General features: G+C 42.9%; 1 long non-coding RNA gene across 2 annotated transcripts in view; it reads right to left on the minus strand.

The window, feature by feature from the left end:
* The window catches only part of LOC126354934 (uncharacterized), a 74,299-nt gene extending 56,807 nt beyond the window's left edge, over nucleotides 1–17,492 (minus strand). For both annotated transcript variants that reach the window (XR_007565407.1, XR_007565406.1), the window contains exon 1: nucleotides 17,176–17,492. This is a non-coding gene — a long non-coding RNA (uncharacterized LOC126354934). The remainder of the gene's footprint in view (nucleotides 1–17,175) is intronic.
* Nucleotides 17,493–17,778: the final 286 nt, after the last annotated feature.

Raw genomic sequence — 17,778 nt, forward strand, 5'->3', positions numbered from 1 at the left:
CGCTGTAGATGTCTCCACCGGCGCCAACATTGTGTGAATGCTCTGAAAAGCTAATCATTTGCATATCACAGCATCTTCTTCCTGTCGGCTAAATTTCGCGTCTGTAGGACGTCATCTTCGTGGTGTAGCAATTTTAATGGCCAGTAGTGTATTATAGATCCCCACCCCTCCCCCACTCCCCTACTTTGGTCGTCTCAGGACAAGAAGTTTGTGTGCCAAATCTGGTCCACTTCGCTCCAGGGACCTGGAAGAAGGTCCCAGTGTGCATACATATTCTGAGCTTTCTGTATTTTGAGACTAGCCTTTTCACTGCGGCTTCGCATGCACATGTGTATGACACGCACACACTGATCATAACCACTTGCTTAATAGCTTGTTTGTCCGTCTTTGGAACGAAATACAGCACTGATTCTGCGTCTCAGGGATCGGAAAGTTTGTTGGTAGTTTTCTGGTGGTATGTGGCATTAGATACCTACGCACAGGTCATGTAATTCGTGTAAATAACGGGCCGCTCATTTGCGTGCGCCGTGATGGCTCCCAATAGCGACCCAGATGGATTCCGTAGGATTCACATCAGGCGCATTTGGTAGCCGAGACATTATCGTGAGTTGCTCCTCAAACCACTGTAGCACATTCCTGGCTCCAAGAGATGGACTGTTATACTGCTGAAAGATGACATTGCAGTCGGGGAAGACATCAATCATGAAGGAACGCAGATAATTCGCTTCCGTCAAGGTGTTACCGATTACTACCACAGGTTGCATGCAAGTGCAGGCATAATGCTACTCCCTCTAGCCTGCATCCAAGGGCGCTGCATGATTCGAGTCACCGTTCACCTCGATGACGGCGTTTGTGGAGACGACCATCGACCTAGTGTAGCAAAAATGTGGTCCACCTGAAGAGCCGACACGTGTGAATTGATCGACGGTCGAATCCCGATGGTCTCGTGCCTACTGCAATCGTACTTGACAATGTAGTTGGGTCAACATGTGAACACGTAAGGGTGCTGAGCTCCATTTTCAACAATATACAATGAACAGTGTGCCCCGAAACACTTGTACGTGCACCAGCATTGTGCTTTTTCGGCAGAGATGCCACAGATCACCATCTATCCTACTTTACAGAGTAGACAAGCCTCCACACCGAAAATTCTATGAGGAGTCGTGGACGTCCAACCATTTAGCTCCTAGTGGTAGTTTCACTGTCCTTCTACCTCTTTCTGTAGAAGCTTACGGCACTAGCACGTGAACATTCGACCAACTTCGCCGTTTTCAAGATAGTTGTTCACAGACTCTGCGTAATAATAATCTGGCATTTGTCAAAGTCGCTTATCTCACTGGATTTCCACATTTGCATCACAAATCTTCGTTAGGGTGACACCAGGTCCGTGCCTGCACCGCTTACATACATGTGCCCGTAACACCACCAGGTGTCATCGAATGTCAAGGTGGGCAGTGGTTCTAATGTTTTAGCTTATCAGTGTAATGTGCGCATCTCTTCACACATCTCCTAATTCCCCCTCTCTGCTCATAATCACCTTGCCTCCTTATCCGTGCATCTCCTCCTCCCACCTCTCAGTTTATCTCCTTGTTTCTCCCCTCTTTCTGTCCATCTCTTCCTCCTCCTTCTGTCCATCTCATCCTCCCTTCTTTCTGTCCATTTCGTCTTACAACCCCCCCTCTCTCTCTCTATCTGTCCAGCTCCTCCCTCTCCTCCCTCTCTTAACATATCCTCCAGTCCCCTCTCTTCCTACCTATGCCTCTCATCCCACTCTCCCTATTCATTCCCTCCTGCTGCTGTAAGCAATCTTCGGTGCGTCCAAACTATGCAAGAGCCCTCAGTAGTTCCCTGTGGTAGTCATTTAACTCTTTAGGTATCATACCTTTACTCTCAAATTGCACACCTAATCCATTGTAACTATTTTATACTTTTATTAAATCCAAATAATTGCTTTCAGCTTTTATTTTTAAAAACATGCATTGTAATTCTGAGACAAGTCAGAATGTAACCATTTTAAGCCAAACCAAGTTAACAGATTTTCGGATTGCACGCTTTTTATAAAATTACGACGTTATTGGGCGTAAATTTTTTAAAACTCACTTGACTTTGTTGTGTTGTTGTTTACTTTTTGCATTTTATCTGAAAAAAATATGCAATATAATTTTGAAATACATCAGATAACCGTTTTAAGCTAAATTATGTCAACAGTTTTAAAGTGTCGGGCTGTACAATTTTCATAAATACTACAAGCTCATTTTTCTGATGACGCTATTGGGTGCGATGCTTCTTTAAATCTACTTAACTTCTACTGTTTTTATTATTTGACGTTGCTTCTCTACAGCATAACGTAAGTTGTTTATTATTTCTGCAATTGTCATGTACATGTACACTATGTGATCAAAAGCATCCGGACATCCCTAAAACATACGTTTTGCATGTTAGGTGCAATGTGCTGCCACTTACTGCCAGGTACTCCATATCAGTGACCTCACTAGTCATTAGACATCGTGAGGGAGCAGAATGGCGCGGGCGGCGGGACTCACGGACTTGGAACGTGCTCAGATGATTGGGTGTCACTTGTCTCATACGTCTGTACGCGAGATTTACACACTCCTATGCCCACAATTTCCTATGTGGTAGTGAAGTGGAAACGTGAAGGGACACGTACACCACAAAAGAGTTTAGGTCGACCTCGTCTGTTGACTGACAAAGACCGCCGACAGTCGAAGAGTGTCGTAACGTGTAATAGGCAGACATGTATCCAGACCATCACACAGGAATTCCGAACTGCACCAGGATCCACTGCAAGTACTATGACAGTTAGGCGGGACGTGAGAAAACTTGGATTTCATGATCGATCTGTTGCTCGCAAGCCACACATAATGCTGGTAAATGCCAAATGACGCCTCGCTTTGTGTAAGAAGCGTAAACATTGGACTATTGAACAGTGGAAAAACGTTGTGTGGAGTGAAAAATCAGGGTACACAATCTGGCGATCCGATGCCAGGATGTGGGTACGGCGAATTCCCGGTGAACGTCATGTGCCAGCGTGTGTAGTGCCAACAATAAAATTCGGAGGCGGTGGTGTTTTGAGGTAGTCGTGTTTTTCATTGAGGGGGTTTGCACCCCTTGTTGTTTTGCGTGGCACTATCACAGCATAGGCCTACGTTGACGTTCTAAGCACCTCCTTGCTTCCCACTGTTGAAGATTAATTCGAGGATGGCGATTGCATCTTTCAACACGATCAAGCACCTGTTCATGGTGCACGGCCTGTGGCGTAGTGGCTCCACAACAATAACATCCCTGTAATGGACTGACCTGCACAGAGTCCTGACCTGAATCCTATATAACACCTTTGGGATGTTTTGGAACGCCTACTTCGTGCCAGGCCTCACCGACCGACATCAATATCTCTCCTCAGTGCAGAGCTCCGTAAAGAATGGGTTACCATTCCTGCACATGATTGATCGTATGCCGATGAGAGTGGAAGCTTTCATCAAGGCTAAGGATGGGCGAACACCATATTGAATTCCAGCGTTAGCGATGGAGGGCGCCACAAACTTGTAAATCATTTTCACCCACATGTCCGGATACTTTTGATCGCATCATGTATCTTTCTGTAAGTCGTATATGGCTGCGGCTCCACGTAAAGGAAAAAATCACAGATATTACAATAGTTACATGTTCCCTGCGTAACTTTATGTCACAAGTTAAAGCAAGTAGACCATCATACATCCCTGGGATCGCCAAATATAACTCAGCTGCTATGTGAGTTCACTTCAATTGCTACGAGTACGTACTGTTTCCTATTTGACCTGAAATTACGAAACCAGTACCATAACTTAGGCGATTGTCCATAGGCTAGCAATTCGATTAGAAACCCTTTTCGAGGAACAAAAATATAGCAACATTGAATGCCCTTGAGAACTTCTGTCGTTAACACTCGTTAGACAACAAGGCTTGTTTCACAAGATTAGTTTCTCACATTCGTGAAATTAAAGGCTAGAGAGATATCAAACCACCAACAATTTCGCGATAGTTCCCAATAAGTAGACTGGTAGTGTCTGATTCTGTGCAATGTGGTGGTCCCAGCGAATGACAAAGCTCTGTTTGGTGGTACGGTAACAAAATACGAAACAAAGAGCTGGCCACTTAGAAACCGGCGGACGTGTCGGTGGGCGGACTATTTTGGGCCGGTGCGTGGCTGACGCGTGACGCGCCACTTTGCAATGCCAACCGGTGCGTGCCGGCGTCCGCCCACACACACACACACACGCACACACACACAGACGCCTGCCCGGGGCCAGGGCGTGGCGGCCTGTGTGCTCCTGCCGGCCCGACGTAGGCTGCCCGCAGCGCACGCGACCTCCTGAGCGGTCCGTCCTAATGTCGCATCCGGCAAGAAACCTGCCCGCTCGTGGCTCTGCCGTCTGCAGTTACGAGGGCCATTCAGTAAACAATGACACACAGTTTTCTTCTCAGGACCTTTGGGGACAATATCAATCAACATTTCTTTAAGATGTACCATTATTCCACATAAGTTTCATCGTGTTCTATGGCCATATGCCAGTGGCATGTAAAAGTAAAAGTATCTATCCTCTCATGGTAAAAGCACCTGTCCTTGCTCATAGAAACGTTTTCACAGCATTAATAACACTCTAATCATCTTCACGTGTTCCACGGTGTAATGTAACGGACTACTGAAACTACCGATACCACCGGCTGGCGAGGTGTGCGGTGCTGACAATCAACTTGAAGGAGCGAGTGAACTTTAACTACGTAAACATAAACATATTATTATTTGGTTACAAAACTGTTAATATGAGGACAATAATGAGGTATATTGCCACACAACTATATTATAAACACTTTTCATTTTTCATACTATGTTTTTCATATATGTATGGTTCAAATGGCTCTGAGTACTATGCGACTTAACTTCTGAGATCATCAGTCACCTAGAACTTAGAACTAATTAAACCTAACTAACGTAAGGACATCACACACATCCATGCCCGGGGCAGGATTCGAACCTGCGACCGTAGCGGTCGCTCGGTTCCAGACTGTAGCGCCTAGAACCGCACGGCCACTCCGGCCGGCTTTCATATATGTATACTTGCGATGTGTAAAATATCGACATACAACCAAGGTTGGCAGTACTGCACAGTTTGTAAGCTCTGTGAACAGGAGCCGGTGGTTGGCGGGTGCAGAGACAATGTGCAGTTGCTGCTGAGACGTCTTGTAATACTCTTGCTTTGAGAAGGTCAAGGAGAGAGGGAACGAAATGATGTATTGGAAAAGCTGTTGCATTGAAAATTATTGTATATCGTCCCGATCAGCATTTATAAAATAAAAGTTGGAAGTTTAAATATGTGTCAGTTCTTACGCATCAGATTACACACCCTGGACATCAAATTGATTTAACAAACAGCGGATGGTGAGGTTCATCACTGGACCACGAGCGTGCAACAAAAGCCAATTAAGAAAGTTATATTATTCTAAATTCATATTGTCATGGCACTTTTCTTTCTCCATGTCTTCAACCCTGTATGTACTCTCTTGTTAGAATGAACAGCGCGACGGGGACTTGTGGTCGACTAGGCTCACCAGGGAGACCACACAGCTTTAAAATGATAATTTGTAGCTTAATATACGACTAATGATGATAATTAATATTTGTCCCCCGGAGAAAGAGGTGCATTACAACGGGGAGAAACCTGAAGCGGGCGAAACCGATGGAAGTCTGAAGGCGCCAGGTCTGGACTGAATGGTGGATGAGGCAGTGGATGTCCATCCTATTTTGGCAGCGTGTCCCCACGTTCTGAGATACATGCGTGGACGCGCATTGTCGTCTTGGAGCATGATATCTGTTGGCTTCTTTTCAGACCGAACACGTCAGAAACAGCTCTTGAGTTTGTTCAGAGTCCACGTACGTCTTTAAACTAATGAGTGTCTGTTTTGGCAGCACATCCATGAGAATGGCACCATCACTGTCTCAAAAGAGTGCCACCATGACTTTACCAGCAGAAAGACCTGCCTTAATTTTAATTTTTTTGGTGATTGTGGGCGGTACCGCTCTAGTGACTGTCTTTTTGTTTCTGGCTCAAAGTGCCCAGGTTTCGTCATTTGTAACAACACGTGCCAGAAAGGCCCCTCCACTGACCTGAAACTGCTCCAGCACTTCAGATGAATCTGGTGGGCTGTTGTGAGCATTCTTGGAGCCCTTATTTAGGATACCTTTGAATATCCAAGAGTCTCTGTTGTTGGAAACGCATTTCCAAAGCTCACTGACAGCTAGCGCCAATTTTCGAGTTGTCATGCGCCCATCTGCACGAATAATGGCACGATGCACTATTTCGTGACCGGTGACTGTCACAGGACGTCCGAAAATGATCGGTCAAGTAGCTCAGTTTCTACACTTCCTGGTGGTGTACCTACCTTCATCCATCGCCCAACAATAGTTCAATTAACTGTATCCTTACCATGTAGTGTGCACGATCATTTGCGAATGTTCACAACGATTTCTTCTTCCACAACTAAGAATTCAATTATAGCACTTTGCTTCTAACAAGTTCCTTGATGCTTTACCACGGCACAGCCATCTGTCGGAATTGTTCGAAATTTCGCACATGTGCAGCAGAAATATCAAATTTGGAGCACGTAAAGAGACGTTTCAATAGAGATATTTACGCCTCTGAAAAACTTGATGCGTTATTTACTGAATGACCCCCGTATTCTCCTAACTGACGAAAGGGTGAGGCTATGCGAAAGATCAGCCTCATGTCTCTACACTACAAGATTCTCTCAGGCCAGATTGTTGACCTCCATACAAGAAGGAAGAAAAGATAGAGGGGCCAGAAGTGCCTTCCACCACACACCGTAAGGCTGCTTGCGCAATGGTGACGTACGAGGTGTGTCTGAAGGTAATGGGCGTATTTGCAATGTCGCATGTTGTGTTAGTCCTATACGCGCGATTTTTCTTTGTTATATTGGTGAGAAAGTTAGTTAAGTATCTACACAGGGTTAGCCATACCGGATATTTAGACGTCCGGTGTCAAAAAATACACATGTTTTTGTAGTATCTGCTGTTACTTATTTTGTATAAAAATGAATCACAGAATTTGTATTAAATTTTACTGTGAGAACGGAATAAAATGCAGCAAAGTTTTAGAAATGTTAACTACTGGTGTTGGTGAGTCTCCTGTGAGTAAAATAAGGGGCTACGAGTGGCATAAGCGTTTCGAAGAAGGCAGTGAAGACGTTGAAGGTGGCGAAAGCACCCGCACATCATCAACGTATGAAATCGTGGAAGAAGTGGAAGAAATCGTTATGAACCATCATCGAATCACAGTCAGAGACGACACTGATGTTGGCATATCATTGGCTCATGCCATACAATTTTTTCTGGTGTTTTGGATATATGACGTGTGCCAGCAACATTTTTGCAAAATTATTGAATTTCGAACAAAAACAGCGATGAATCCAAATTGTTCAGAAGTTGTTAGATGAAGCCAGCGAAGATACTGTTCTAGTATATCGTGTCGTAACAGGCGATAAAACAACAGGTGGCGTGTTTGTTGCTGTTGGAAGAAGTTTATCTTGTTGCGAAATTGAAGTAGATAGTTCCTGTGAGTTAGTATGGGCAGAAGTTACTGTTGGCAACCGGAATAAAATAATAATTGGATACTTTTACTGACCTCCCAGTTCAGATGACACAGTTGCTGAAAGGTTCAAAGTACACTTGAGTTTGATTTCAAACACATACCCGACTCATACGATTATAGTTGGTGGTGACTTTAATTTAACCTCGATATTTTGGCGAAAATGCATGTTTAATTCCGGAGGTACGCATAAAACATTATCCGAAATTGTGCTAAACGCATTCTTTGAAAATTATTTCGAGCGTTAGCTCATGAGCCCACGCGAGTAGGAAACGGTTGTGAAAACACACTTGACCTCTCAGCAACAAATAATCCTCAGTTAATAACGAGCATCAAAACGGATACAGGGGTTAGTGAACACAGGGTTGTCGTAACGAGATTGAATATTGTAACCCCCAGATCCTCCAAAAATAAAGGAAAAATATACCTGATCAAAAAAGCAGATAAAAATTCACTTATGCCTTCCTGAGAGACAATCTCCACTCCTTCCAAATTAATAAGTTTACACCAGATGTGGCTTGAATTCCAAGAAATAGTATCGGCAGCAATTGAGAAACTTATACCAAATAAATTAACAAACGACGGAGCTGACCCTCCTTGGTACACAAAACGGGTCAGAAAACTGTTGCAGAAACAACACAACAAACATTTCAAATTTAAAAAGACGCAAAATCCCCAAGATTGGCGATCTTATACATAAGCTCGAAATTTAACGCGGACTTCAATGCGAGATGCTTATAACAGTTTCCACAACGAAAATTTGTCTCGAAACTTGGCAGAAAATCCAAAGTGATTCTGGTCGTATGTGAGGTATGTTAGCGGCAAGAAACAATGAATGCTTTCTCTGCACGATAGTAATGGAGATTCTATAGAAGACAGTTCTGCTAAAGCAGAGTTACTAAACACAGCCTTCCGAAATGCCTTCTCAAAAGATGACGAAGAAATTTTTTCAGAATTCGAATTAAGAACAGCTGCCAACATGAGTAACGTAGAAGTATATATCCTCGAAGTAGAAAAGCAACAAATCACGTAATAAAATCAAGTCTTCTGGTCCAGAATGTATACCAATTAGGTACTTATTAATCATATAAAACCGTTCGCTCGACGAAAGATCCGTATCCAAAGACTGGAAAGTTGCAAGGTCACACCAATATTCAAGAAAGGTAGTAGGAGTAATCCAATAAATTACAGGCCCATATCTTTAACGCCGATATGCAGCAGGATTTTAGAACATATGTGGTGTTGGAACTTTATGAATGACCTCGAAGAAAACGGTATATTGACGGACAGTCCACATGGATTTAGGAAATATCGCTCTTGTGAAACACAACTTGCTCTTTATTCGCATGAATTATTGAGTGATATTGACAAGGGATTCAGACTGATTCCGTATTTCTGGATTTCCGGAAGACTTTTGATACTGTGCCACACAAGCGGCTCGTAGTGAAATTGCGTGCTTATGGAATATCGTCTCAGTTATGTGACTGGATTTGATTTCCTGTCAGAGAGGTCACAGTTCGTAGTAATTGACGAAAAGTCATCGAGTAAAATAGAATGAATTTCTGGCGTTCCCCAAGGTAGTGTGATAGGCCCTTTGCTGTTCGTTATTTATATAAACGGTTTGGGATACAGTCTGAGCAGCCGTCTTCGGTTGTTTGCAGATGACGCTATCGTTTATCGACTAATAAAGTCATCAGAAGATCAAAACAAATTGCGAAACGAATTAGAAAAGATATCTGAATGCTGCGAAAATTGGCGGTTGATCCTAAATAACGAAAAGTGTGAGGTCATCCGCACGAGTGCTAAAAGGGATCCTTTAAACTTCGGTTACACGATAAATCAGTCAAATCTAAAGGCCGTAAATTCAACTAAATACCTAGGAATTACAGTGTTGTGGGGAAGGATAGCGAGAGACTGCGTTTTATTGCCAGGACACTTAGAAAATGATACAGGATTAGGGCTGGACGTCATTAAAACAAAGGCGTATTTCGTTGCGATATAACCTTCTCACGAAATTCCGATCACCAGCTTTCTCCTCCGAATACGAAAATATTTTGTTGACACTGACCTACATAGGGAGAGACGATCACCACGATAAAATAAGGGAAATCAGAGCTCGTACTGAAAGGTACAGGTGTTCGTTCTTTCCGCGCTATACGAGATTGGAATAATAGAGAATTGTGACGGTGGTTCGATGAACCTTGTGCCAGGCACTTAAATGTGATTTGGAGAGTATCCATGCAGATATAGATGTAGAACAGTTAGTCATGAGGATGCTCAAGATTCGAAAGCCAGCAGCACGTACTTTCTACAGCATTAACCAAAGGAGGTATATATATACATGTCCAAATCATACCCACACTCTGGAAACGATGCAGGAATCCCTCACGGTCGTCCTGAGCATTGCTTCTGCGTTCCTCCATTATTGCCTTCGATGAGACGGCTTAGTCGTTCCAGTGGAAACGTGTTGTGTCGCGAAAACGGCAATGAAGTCGCAGTCTCAGTATTCGTGATACGTAACCCTATGTTTCCAAAAATAAAGGACACGTTAAATAGCCGTCTTCTTACAAGCATAGATGAGATTAAAAACGCATCGCTGAGAGAGCTAAAGTTATCCCAAACATTGAGTTCCAGAGCTGTGTCTGGGCAAGTAAATAAAAATCTTCCCAAAAAACAAACATTCCCGCTTTTTTTGAGTATGCAGTCGCGCCAGGTTCGGACACGGTTGTAACCTGTCTCATCTGTAGAGGGGGAAAATATTTCCATCCCGTACTGCGAGTCTCACCCACAGAAACTTTCAGATCCCAGTCACTGGAATGCTCAAGATTCGAAACCCATAGGGACATAGTTTCAAAATGGTTCAAAATGGCTCTGAGCACTATGGGACTTAATTTCTGAGGTCATCAGTCCCCTAGAACTTAGAACTACTTAAATCTAACTAACATAAGGACATCACACACATCCATGTTCGAGGCAAGATTCGAACCTATATCTCTGACATCGATCTGTTGCAGAATTTTAGAACATGCTTTTTGCTCCCTATCATGTCATTTCTGGAAACCCAGAATCTAGTCTATAGGAATCAAAATGGATACCGGAAACAGCGATCGTGTGAGACCCAACTCGCTTTATTTGTTCGTGAGACCCAGAAAATATTAGATACAGACTCCCAGGTAGATGCCATTTTCCATGACATTCAGAAGGCGTTCGATACAATTCCGCACTGTCGCCCGATAAACAAAGTAAGAGTCTACGGAATATCTGACCAGCTGTGTGGCTGGATTGAAGAGTTTTTAGCAAACACTACACAGCATGTTGTTCTCAATGGAGAGACGTCTACAGATGTTAAGGTAACCTCTGGCGTGCCACAGGGGACCATTGCTTTTAACAATATATATAAATGACCTAGTTGATAGTGTCGGAAGTTCCATGCGGCTTTTCGAGGATGTTGCTGTAGTATGCAGGGAAGTTGCACCATTAGAAAATTGCAGCAAAATACAGGAAGATCTGCAGCTGGTAGGCACTTGCTGCAGGGAGTGGCAACAGACCCTTAACATAGACAAATGTAATGTGTTGCGAATACATAGAAAGAAGGAGCCTTTATTGTATGATTATATGATAGCGGAACAAACACTGGAAGCAGTTACTTCTGTAAAATATCTGGGAGTATGCGTGCGGAACGATAGTGGAATGATCATATAAAATTAATTGTTGGCAAGGCGAGTGCCAGGTTGAGATTCATTGGGAGAGTCCTTAGAAAATGTAGTCCATCAATAAAGGAGGTGGCTTACAAAACACTCGTTCGACCTATACTTGAGTATTGCTCATCAGTGTGGGATCCGTATCAGGTCGGGTTGACAGAGGAGGTAGAGAAGATCCAAAGAAGAGCGGCGCGTTTCGTCACAGGGTTATTTGGCAAGTGTGATAGTGTCACGGAGATGTTTAGCAGACCCAAGTGGCAGACTCTGCAAGAGAGGCGCTGTGCATCGCGGTGTAGCTTGCTGTCCAGGTTTCGAGAGGGTGCGTTTCTGGATGAGTTAACGAATATATTGTTTCCCTCTACTTCTACCTCCAGAGGAGATCACGAGTGTAACATTAGAGAGATTCGAGCGCGCACGGAGGCTTTCCGGCAGCCGTTCTTCCCGCGAACCATACGCGTCTTGAACAGGAAAGGGAGGTAATGACAGTGACACGTAAAGTGCCCTCCGCCACACACCGTTGGGTGGCTTGGGGAGTGTAAATGTAGAGCAGAGTACTACTAGTACTTTTACCACTATTATGCTTAACTTGTCAGTATTCCGCGACGAGCGCTGCGTTATATTTGAAGATCAAGGACGTGTACTATTTTCCACCTTCTTTCCATAAGCGGTCGCAGTCACTCAAAGTTTATGCGTGCGTCACGCACCCATTCACACTACAGGCTGGTTTCTTACGCACAAAGCTGTGTTATTACAGATAATTTACGACCTCTTCCCATTTGCGTCACTGGTAGTTACATGTCGACCGACGGTAACCTTGTCGTTCTCAGGCAGAAATCGTGCACTACAGCCGAGGTCACGAACGCACCATTTTACTGTGGCTCTCAATCCTATTTGAATCGCAGTGGTGGAATTGATTTTCTAATGGTTCAAATGTTTCTGAGCACTATGGGACTTAACGTCTGAGGTCACCAGTCCCCTAGAACTTACAACTACTTAAACCTAACTAACCTAAGGACATCACACACATCCATGCCCCAGGCAGGATTCGAACCTGAGACCGTTGCAGCAGCGCGGTTTCGGACGGAATTGATCTTCGTCGGCAGTATAACTGGTGTTAATCCACCACGCAACTGTCATCCACCAAATATTGAGGATTTTCAGCTCAGTTATCAGTCGTGTGATTATTGCCACACACTGTTTCGAGACGTTATCCCATTTTCAAGTGCTGAAAACTTGTTATGTCATTAGGCCTCGTCTCAGTTGCCACTCTACCTCGGGAACGGTGGATGCACTGGTTTGTGATGTTTTACGTGTTACGGCTGAGTTGACAACGCACCTGTGCACCTCGGTTTTACGTTGTGACAAGGCCTAATCGCCTTAAAAGTTCTAAGCACCTGAAAATGGAATAATGTTGTCCCGAAACATATTGTGGCAATAATCACACGATTGATAAATGGGCTGAATATCCTAAACTTGCTTTCATCGGCCGTATTTGTTCGGCAAGTGCGGTGAGGTGGTAGTGGCGGCGGCGTAAAGTTTCCGCTCACAGGACTTTGCACCCGTGTTCTGGCATAAATTCCAAAACTCTTTGTAGTGTCTAGAGGAGTGAGGGTGTGGGACACTTTTAATGGTGACCCTTTTGTCAGGTAGAGGCGTTACCTTTAGCTGGCCCTTTGTTGTAACTATGGAGAAGCAGGTTATGAACAACCAGCTGATGTCATCCCCAGGCTTTCTCATTATAGGCAAGAACATGAACTATACAACACTGCACTGCAAACACTTCTATTAGAGACACACACTCGAACGTTCCTTTTAACACACTTAACAGTCAGGTTTCCCCAAAGGCGTCAGTTATGAAAAGAAAAGTCCCTTGCCAGCTCCTGAGCGACACGTCTCATTGGCTCGCCAGATAGAATCTTGTCTGCTTCATGGTCAATTGGAGACTCATGTAATGACACCATAAATTTTGAACTTTTGTGACAGTTTCAGTAGCAAACGAAGCATTTTTTTAATTATTTGGTGTAAGTTCATATAAATGAATATTAGAGTGATCGACTGCAAGCTAGCAAAAGTGGCCATAAACTGCTGATGGGGAAAGAAACTAACGACAAACTGGCCCCTACAAGTTACAAAGAAGACCAGCATGAAATCATATTAAAGAAACATCAGCGGAAAGAAATGCTTTCAGTATTAAACTAAAGACACTGAAAAACACAAAGATTAAAATAATAGGCTTTCGAAGGTCAGAATCAAGGGAGAAAAGAGGAATGTTTGAGAGAAATATAAGAATCAATTTGGACTACTGAAAATTAGAGTATAGTCTTCGGTGTGGCTTAGTATGTGAATGTATAAGACAGTAAGTGGCACTCTAAAAGCCCAGTCATTCTAGGCTAAATCCTCATCCAGTCCTCGGATTTTTTAAAATCCAATGTATCACGTCTTTCGCCTCTGACAATGATTTGAAGATGTAAAAATAGCAAATCAGACCATGATTCGGAGTCAATTTAAAACTGTGAGTTCCTTGTAACTGGCTGGGCATGTCAGTTCAAAGCTCGGAACTAGCCTCGGAATAACAAATCCGATAGGACGATGGCTAGTGAAAGATTGCGATGATAAGAACAACTACTTGTGACAACAGTGCCTATAACTACAGCTGCACACGTGTTTGTCAAGCCACAGCGCTGTGTGTTGCGAAGGCTACGTAGTGTATCATCAGTACCATCTCCTCTACCGTTTCCTCCAGTTCATTTCAAATACAGTATGCGGAAAGAAAGCCTATTGACAACCTGTATTGGCCTGGTTACTTTAAATCGTCTGGGTGAGTACGCTGGATTTCAGTTGGAACCCTGGATTTAAGTAGGAGGAAATAATATGTTCCGTGACTCTTTTACGTAAGTGCAATCCGCAACGTCTTTCTTCTAGCGGCTCCTACTGCTGTTTGTTGAGCACCCCTGGTTCCTCTCACGCTTTCAGAAGGAATGGGTGACGAAGCACTCTGGTCTTTGAGTTTTTCCATTAATTTAATTTTCTTCGTTAATGTATCTTTGTAACGGTCCCAGACAGTCAAACAGTATTAAAAAGTTGAGCGAACGAAGTTGAATTACACTTCCTTAAGATTCCACAAATAAATATGAATCTGGCTTTAGTCTTCCTCATGAATGTATTTATGTTTTAGCTTCACATTGAAACGCCAAGGACAGATATCTCTAGCTACTTGGCGGTTGCGACTGATAACAGCAATTGATTGCCCAGCGCATTATCAGACTGTATGGATCGTTTCGTCTCTTTATGCGCGTAACAGTGCATTGGTTTTTGTTGAAGGGAAGCTGTCAATCTTTGCCTTGCTGCAAATCATCATGAAGTCTCTCTGAGTTTCATAGCAACGTTGGTTCTGTGCAAAGTAAGGTAACAGAATTTTCGGAATTCGAGAGCAGCGTATGTCTAATAATGTTACCGATTACAGCGCTACTACAGCGGAGTTACTAAACAAGGTTTCCCGAAATTTCCACATCAAAGAAGATTTAGTAAATATTTTAAAATGCAAGTCAAGAACAACTGCCAGCATGACTAATTTTGAAGTAGAGCTATTCTCTCGGTGTAGCGAAGCACTTAATGATAGAAAATCTTCCAGTTGCTTAGTAAAGGTAAATCTTCCGACCCTAACTAATTTGGGTCTCCTTAATGTTGTAGGAGTTCCATATTTAACAATCCTATACAACCGCTCGTTCGGCGAAAGATGCACACCTAAGGACTGGAAAACTGCAGTGGTCACATCAATACTCAAAAGGAAACGGACCTAATAGGCTGACTTGCAGACCCGTACCACTTACATAAATCTGCAGTAAGATTTTGGAATATATACTGTGTTCGAACATTATGTAATATTTCGAAGAGAACGTTCAGTTGACACATAGTCACACGGATTCAGAAAATATCATTCTTGTGAAAGCATTTTATTCGCACAAAGTAATGAATGGTACCGGTACGGTATCTCATGTTGAATCCATATTTATTCATTTCCGGAGCGCTTCTGACATCGTTCGTCACAGGGCTATTCTAATCAGATTGTATGCCTATGGGGTATCGTCTCAGTTATGCGACTGAATTCGTGATTTCCTGTCAAACAGTGAGTGACGGAAAATCACCGAATAAAACAGAAATGATATCTGGCGTCGCCCGATGAAGTGTTGTAGCCTCTCTTCTGTTCCTGATCTATATAAATGATTTAAGAGACCATCTGAGCAGCCATCTTACATTGTTTGCGTATGGTGCTGTCATTCACCGTCTAGTAAACTCATCAGAAGATGAATCTGAATTACATAATGATTCAGACAAGATACGTATGGCGTGAAAATTGGTAATAGGCCATGAGGGATTAAAAAGTGTGAGGTTCTCCACATGAGTTCTAAAAAGAAACCGTTAAATTTCGGTAAAACTCTAAATAACACAAATTTAAAGGTTGTCGATTCGACTAAATACCTAGGGATTACAGTCACAAACATCTTAAATAGGTACCATCACATGGAAAATATTGTGGGAAGACGAAGCAAAGACTGTGTTTTATTGGCAGAACACTTACAAGAAGCAAAAGAATGCGCTAAAGAGACTGGCAAGACTACATCTGCCTGTCCTTTGCTAGAGTACTGCTGTGCGTTATGAGATCCTTAGAATTAACGGAGGGCGTAGAAAAAGTTCAAAGAAGGGCAGCTCGTTTTGTATTATGACGAAACAGGGGAGTGAGTGTCACGGAAATGACGGACGAGCTGGGATGGCAGTCATTAAAACAAAGCCGTTCGTGCGTTGCGCCGAGACCTTCACACAAAATTTCAGTCACCTACTTTCTTCTGCCCGAAAATATTTTGTCGTCTCCCATCTGCATAGGGAGAAATGACTATCGTAATAAAAAGGAAGATTTGAAGATTTGTTTTTAATGCCCCGTCGAAAACGAGGTCTTTAGAGACGGTCATAATAAAATAAGTGAATTCAGAGTTCGCACCGGAAGACTGAGCTGTTCATTTTTCCCACGGGCTGTTCGAGAGTGGAATGATCGAGAAATAGCCTGCAAATGGTTCCGTGAACATTCTGTCATGCACTTGGATGTGAACTACAGAATAGTGATGTAGATGTGTTTGAAGTCGTAGATCGTAACTTTACCCATCTTTTACGTTTTGACTTTATGAAAGAATCATGTGATATTGTTCATTAGTACCGAAGTAGATACGGAAAAATGAAGGTATTTAGTGAAATAAGAGTAATTCGTAGAAATGGTTCGACGAGGAGACCTTTGAAAAATTTGAAGAATTCTCGGTGGTAGCAATATTATTGAAGAAGTGATGCATTAACTAAGAACTCAGACTTCCTCTAATACGAAAGGAGGAAGCGGAGACGTAGAGGATTCAGAAGCGCCACATGCAAGTACAAAGAGATCTACTATGAAATAAAGACAAGTTGTTTAAGTTGGAATTTTACGCAATACAATTCTAGAAGTGGGACAAATCGACCAGAACTAAGGAAAACACTCGAGAAAATTTGCACCACATTAACGTAACTACTTGTTTGAGAACATTCGCCGTAGCAGAATACTGTGTCAAAATAAAGATACTCGTAATTCTTGGTCTGTTCCAAATAACACCGAAAATATATCTTATTCCTACTAATACATCGAAAGTAAAATTTACTAGAGTAAAATCTGACTACGTCAAAATTGAATTCATACGAACGTGAATACTGAGGACAATACTGACATAATATTGTTATCCCCAAAAGGTTCCAACACGAACGGGGTCACTTTTTAAATAGCACTGAGTACTCACGTTTTGCACGAAGGAAAAGACTCACTTCGTCGAAAACTAATCGGCGATTATGCATAGAGGCGTGTGTCACACTTGTGACGACGTCTCATTTTCCGTTGTAGAACAACTGATTTTCACTGAACACTTGATGAAACATAAATAGTTTGTGCAGCTGCTAAAGGTTATACCGCTCGACGTCTACACATTAACTTGAATTGTACGCGCCAGTAACTTCTGCCAAGCTAAGCTTCACACGCATGACGTAACTGCTTAGAACACTCGTCCCGAGCTTTGTTATTGCCACTGGATGCTCTGCTCACTTGCACGTCGTATCCTTATGGTAGACAGACTAACTCTGAGAGGCGACTGACACTTCTGTCTGTGCGTAAACGCACGGCTGACGCAATTTTCTGTCGAAACAGTATCATTCTATTGAGTCATCCGAGGCTAACAGAGCACCAGGTAGTTTAACTCTTTCAAATATGGTGGTGTGAAAATCATTCCATCTCTTCTAAATTTTCTCAGAAAACAAAATAGTGCTCTATCTTCTTAATCAAAATTTTACAGGTTGATTTTAGGAAGGGGACCAAATAGCGAGGTCACCGGTCCCTTCGGATTGGGGAA

The sequence above is a fragment of the Schistocerca gregaria genome, chromosome 3 (assembly GCF_023897955.1).
Source record: "Schistocerca gregaria isolate iqSchGreg1 chromosome 3, iqSchGreg1.2, whole genome shotgun sequence".
Taxonomy (NCBI): Eukaryota; Metazoa; Arthropoda; class Insecta; order Orthoptera; family Acrididae; genus Schistocerca; species Schistocerca gregaria.